A 5,719-nucleotide genomic window follows, 5' to 3' on the forward strand; every position below is an offset into this window, starting at 1 on the left:
GCCATGGCGGGCTCACCGCCCCCGGCCCGTCCCGGGGTCCTCGCTCGCCGTCCGGAACTGGAGGGCTGGCGGTCTCCCGGGGCGGCTGGCGGCCGGTGGAGTCCAGGGCTTCCCCCGAGCGCGTTCCCGCCTCCTTCCCGGCCGGTCTGGACGCACCTGCCGCGCGGTCCACCCGCAGCGCCTGCGGCACGAGCGCCTCCGGACGGCCGACCGGCGAAAACCACGCGGAGCCCTCCGCGCTGCGGGGAGCACAATCGCGACCCCGCCCCGCACACGCCCCCGCGAGCCGCCTCCGGCCCCTGAAACCTCCTCCTGCGCCCTGCGCAGGCTCACAGCCTCGGGCGCGGAGCCTCCCCGCCGGCCGGGATCACAGCGGCGCTTTCACTGGGCGCCGGGCGCTCAGCCCTCCTGAGACCGCACAACAAAGGGCTCAGCTCGCGCTGGGGGAGGAGCCCGCATTCTTCCTTCACAGGCACGGAATTCCGTAGCACTTCCTGCTTTTCCCTTACAATTCAGGAGTTTGCCCTTAACTCCTAATATTCCTTTAAATTGTTTAAAATGTTTCCGCCGGGTGGACGACGTGGTGGCCAACGCCGGTAATCCCAGCATTAGGGGCCCGAGGCTTGATGGAGACTAGAAAGCAGCTCTGAGCAGGACTTATATTTACCAATTGGCTTTCCGTATTTCCTTGTGAGTCACTGGTCCCCACTGAAGCCTGTAATGGTGCGTGAAGCCCTGAGTCCTCAAAGGACAAGATAAGGTCACACAGAGGACGTTTACCTCCAACCCCCATTCGCTAAGAGACTGTAGCTGCAGGGATCTCATTCCTGCAGTGAAGGCCTTCCTGGAGATAACACAGTTCTCCTACATTAACCTAAATATTACTTGAAGAATTCCATAACGGGTTTCCCCAGTTCTGCCCAGATTTCTCCATTTTCTTCAGTATCCTCCTTCTCTCTTTGAAAACCTAATAAATACGGGCCACTCAGGGAAGTCTTGGTGTCAACCCAGAAAACCTCTAAAGTCTGTAATAGGGTTGAACCCTCCTGGAGCCCTGAAATCATTTCAATTGTTTCCTTGATGTAAGCCTTGGCTGTCCACTCATTTGGGAGATTGCAGGCCTGATCAGCCTGCAATAACTAAGAGATACTCTTAACGTAATAAGGCTGAAGCAGGAGAATGCCAAGTTTGAATACAGCCTACACAATTTAGCGAGACTAACTCAAAAACAACAGAAGCAACACTAAAAAAGGGCTAGAAATGTAGCTCAGTGCAAAGGCCCTGAGTTCAATACCTAGTACCAAAAAAAAAAAAAAAAAAAAAAAAGTCTCACGTTACAGATTTGCACTCCCCAAAGAAGTCCAGAGAAACTGAGGCAGGTCAGTACGCAGAAGTTGGTCACTGCTGCTGAAAAGCACTATGTTCTACTCTGCAGATCACTGATAGCGGGAACGAATTCCAAAGCCCGATAGCTGGGTTTGAACCCACCTCTAATACTAACTAGCATGACTAAGCACGTTGCTTAACTTCACTGAGCCTTAGTTTTCTCATCTGCAAAATCTGGAAATAATAATGGTCCCTACCACATAAGCGTTGTGATTGAGACGAAGTGCTCACGACATACGTTGCTTTTGTAGGGCTAGAGATGGAATGCAGGAGGGCTGGGGATATAGTTCAGCGGCACAAACACTTGCCTGGCAAGTGCAAGGTCCTGAGTTCGATACCCAGTACCAAAAAAAAAAAAAAAAGATGTAATCCAGGGCTTTGTACATGTTAGGCAAGTACTCTACCACTGAGCCACATCCCCAGAACTATACTGTTTTATTCTATTTCATTATTGGTAGTGTGATTTTAAAAAATAGCAAGTATTTAAATTTTAAAAAATGGGCCAGGTGTGGCAGAAGAATCTTCAAAAGTTCAGGGCCAGCCTGGGCAACAGTGAGTTAAAAGCCACCTGAACTACATAGTGAAACCCTATCTCAAAAAAGCAAAAAACTCGAAAGTTTCAGTGTTTAACAGTAAAGGAGAGCCGGGCGTGGTGGTGCATGCCTGTAATCCCAGTACTGGGGAGGCTGAGACAGGAGGATCTTTGCGAGTTTGTGAGCTCAAGGCCAGCCTGAACTGCACTGCAAGACCCTGCCTCAAAAAGACAAAACAAACAAAGAACAGTAAAGGAAACATTGTCATTTATTCCCCTCAAAACACTCTCCCTTGCCTGGCACACATAACCCGTCATTCTTACTACTTTCTGAAGCAGTTCTGTAAAGTCCCCCATTGTGGTTGACTTTAGTGTGCAGCTGTTTCCAGATGTTTACTTTTCATACTGTGACTTTGGGGAAGAGCCAGAAGTTTCATGGTGCAGGCCTGATGAGTAAGGTGGATGAGAACACGCTGCAATGTTTTTATCAGCCCGCCTTTCTGTTGGATGGCACTCAGTGACAGCATTTACAGTATTTTTGGTCATACACCATAAAGACACTCACAAAAGGATCGGGAACTACTTCAAAAAGTAGCAAGAACAATGGGATAAATGTGTTCCATGGAAGGGGGAGTACTTTAAAGAGCTCTGTCTTACCGTAATACATTTAAAAACTTTGAACAGATACGTTATATTTTGATCACACCTCATACAATGCCAGTGGCACCTCCTGAGGGTACTGTCTGACGTCCTAGAGGGCCTGGGCAGGGAATGCACTAGCATGGGTCAAACGTCAGGCAACCTCCTTCAGCGAGCAGCTTGTGAGGGCTAGAAAAGGCCTGGTTCACTCCCGACCACTCTGGGCAGCACTGATACCTATCCTTCCCACTTCATCCTCTTCCCAGGACTTCTCCCTTTGCCCCAGGCGCCCTCAGTGGAAGCGGGGCCCTGGCTCCTGCCCCGCCCTGCCCCGTTTTATTGCTTCCTTATTACATGACCTTGAATAACGCTTAGCCTTCCCATCAGCCAAACCAGCGGCGTAGTCCCAGCGCCGCTCCCTTCCCGGGATACCTCACGGTCCCCGGACGCGACTGGGCCGTGGTCTTGCACTGAATCCTTAAAATGACCGCAGGACCATGAAAGAAAGGTTGTACGGGAGGAACTAGGGGCCCTCACCTTCCCATGTGTGCGACCCGATCACAGACTGCGGAATTGTCAGGTTACACAGTGTGCGCAGCTGGAGCTTCACCCTAGCAGGAGGCCTGGGTTTTCATGTGCGAACCGACGGCGGCTCGGGGCTGACCACCCAGGGGGCCAGGGCAGACCAAGCGGCAAAGGCAGAGGGTCACGAAAACCACGGAGCAGACGGAATCGGAACAGGCTTAGCGGCACTACTCCTTTCCAGGCCTGCGCCGGGGGAGTCGCTAGAAGGGCCCTGACTTTGGTGAATTCTGAGCAGGGTCCCCGAGCGGAGCTCCCGGTGAGGGCTGGGGCAGAACGGGCCACCCCGGGCCTTCAGCTCCGGCGCCGCGGGCCGAGGTTCTACTTACGGCCCCAGGTCCAAAGACCACAAACAGGGCTCCTGGCTCTTCGCGTCCCCGCGGCGGGGGACGGCAAGGTCTGGGGAGCGGTCTGAAAGGTACGGGGTGCGGCCGAGGCGTGGTGCCCCGCAAGGGCGCCGCCTCCCTGCAGCTCCGCCGGCGTCCGCACCGGGACCGCGTAGGACCCCGCTCCCCCCGGTCCGGGCCCTGCGGAGCTTTCACAGGACGAGTCCTCGGAGGAGCACCGCCCCGAAGGCCCGCCCACGGGGTTACTAGGCTGAGGACGCGTGCGCGGGTGGAGACGGGGCGACAGAGGACGCCGCGGCAGGGCGTGCGGGCGCAGGCGCGGCGGGCGGAGCTGCTGAGGTTCCCGGGCACTTCCGCTTCCTGAGCCGCCAGGTCCGCGGAGGCGCAGGCGCGGCTGTGGAAGGCGAGGAGCCCGGGCCTTGGAGCCTCGTCCCTCGAAACCTTGGCGCTCGCTCGCAGGTCGGGAGCTCCGCCTCGCCCTTCTCTCGCCTCCCAGCCCACGCTCGCTCCCTCGCAGCCGCCCGCCGCCCGCCGCCCGCCCCGCCCTGCACCCGCCGCTTCCGGTCCGACCCTGTGCGCCAGGGTTTCCCTTCCGCCGGAAGCTGGTCCGGAAAATGCTTTTCTTGGTTCGCCCTCGCGGTCTAGAGGTGTCCGTGCCGCTGTAGGTTTTCCCTTTTACAAGGGTAGCCGAGAAAACCTCAGAAAAGATGTGTGTGTGGTAAACACACATATTTACTACCCGTTAAGCGATGGCTCCCCGCTTCACCCCCACTGTGTCCTGGCAACCGCCATTCTGCTTTATGATTTCTACGATTCTGGGAACTTCATGTATGTAGAATCATAAAATAATAAAGTATTTGTTGTTCTTTTCCTTGCCGTTCTGGGAAGCGAATCCGGGGACTGGCGCTCTCTACCACTGAGCTGCATTCCTATCCCCAGTGCTTTATTTCACTTCTTGAAATTTCACTTAGTGTAACGACCTCAGAATTGTTCTGTCTTAAAAGGAGTGAGCCAAAAGGCTCAATAAGAAAGCGTTTTTCTCTTTTTTCCCTTTCTTTCTCTGCTTTGCAGCCGGAGGGGAATACAGAGTAGAGAGAGAGGTATCCCTGAGGTCAAATCTTGCAGCACAGTAGGTCTTGGCTTTTGCTCCTCCAATTAGGACGCCTTTGGAAGGCTGCTCTGACTCCACCCTTTTTATATTAGCGCATGTTGTTTTGTTTGTTTTAGACAAGGTCTCTCTATGTAGTGTAGGCTGGCCTTGAACTCACTGTGTATCTGCAACCCGTTTAGAACTGGCAGTTTCCTCCTGCCTCAGCTTCCTTAGTGCTGGGATTATGGGCATGTGCCACCATGGATTGTGATACCTTTCTGATTATCCTGTCTTTCCATTCCAGCTGCTCTGACCTTATTCCATACCTAGCTTCCTATAGATGTTTTGTAACTGGTTTTTCTGTCTCTAGCCTTTCTTTGCTTCATTTTGATGTATTAGTACCTGAATAATCTCTTTTTTGAGACAAGATCTCACTAAGTAGTTCACGCTGGCCTTGAACTCACGGTGATTCTCCTGCCTCTCCCTTCCTAGAGCTGGGATTACAGGCGTGCGCCCCCTTGTCAGGCAGTGTGATGCTCCCAGACACTTCTGTTTAGCCTTGTAGTCTTTCATGTAATCTGATTTTGGGATACAAAGCTTCCTTTTAGGTAGACAGGTCTTTTTGCTCTCTGCTGCTCATCCTGACTTTCAGGCCTGGAATGTCCCAGTTGTCTCTCGCTGCCCACCTTCTGAGCTGTGTCAGGTCCCAGGTTCTGTGCTGGAATCCCAGCTCAAGGGCAGGGTTTATAATAACAGCATTTCGCTGGACCTGCAGTGTAGACTTAGTGGGTACTTAGAGTTGATTGTCAGGTGTAGTCCCAGCTCCAGGAAAGCTGAATTAGCCCTCGTGGAAAAAATCAGAAGTCAAAAATAGTATGCAATGTCATCTCAGATCCTTTCACACTGTTTATTTCACTAAACTTATACTTGCAAAAATCGCTAAAAATGTTCCTACAAATACATTTTGGCACCTGCTTTACTTCTATAAAAAATAGCTTTTATTTAATTTTTTGCTTTTGGTCATTTAGTGATAAATTTCTAAATATATTGTAGTATGTGTTTTGTGGTCTTATTTTAGTAACTTCTGATGACTTTTGAGAAACAAAAATTTGAAGTTACCAATCCAACCCACTAGAAAAGTTC

The 5,719-nt window shown here is 52.2% G+C and overlaps 1 protein-coding gene across 1 annotated transcript in view; it reads right to left on the bottom strand.

Annotated features, from left to right (window-relative positions):
- Nucleotides 1-1,267, bottom strand: part of Hpdl (4-hydroxyphenylpyruvate dioxygenase-like) — a gene marked incomplete in the record, with an annotated part of 3,055 nt that extends 1,788 nt beyond the window's left edge. Inside the window, 1 exon segment of the mRNA XM_013521662.1 lies at nucleotides 29-1,267.
- Nucleotides 1,268-5,719: the final 4,452 nt, after the last annotated feature.

The sequence above is a fragment of the Chinchilla lanigera genome, unplaced genomic scaffold (genome assembly GCF_000276665.1).
Source record: "Chinchilla lanigera isolate Chin_1 unplaced genomic scaffold, ChiLan1.0 scaffold00063, whole genome shotgun sequence".
Lineage (NCBI taxonomy): Eukaryota > Metazoa > Chordata > Mammalia > Rodentia > Chinchillidae > Chinchilla > Chinchilla lanigera.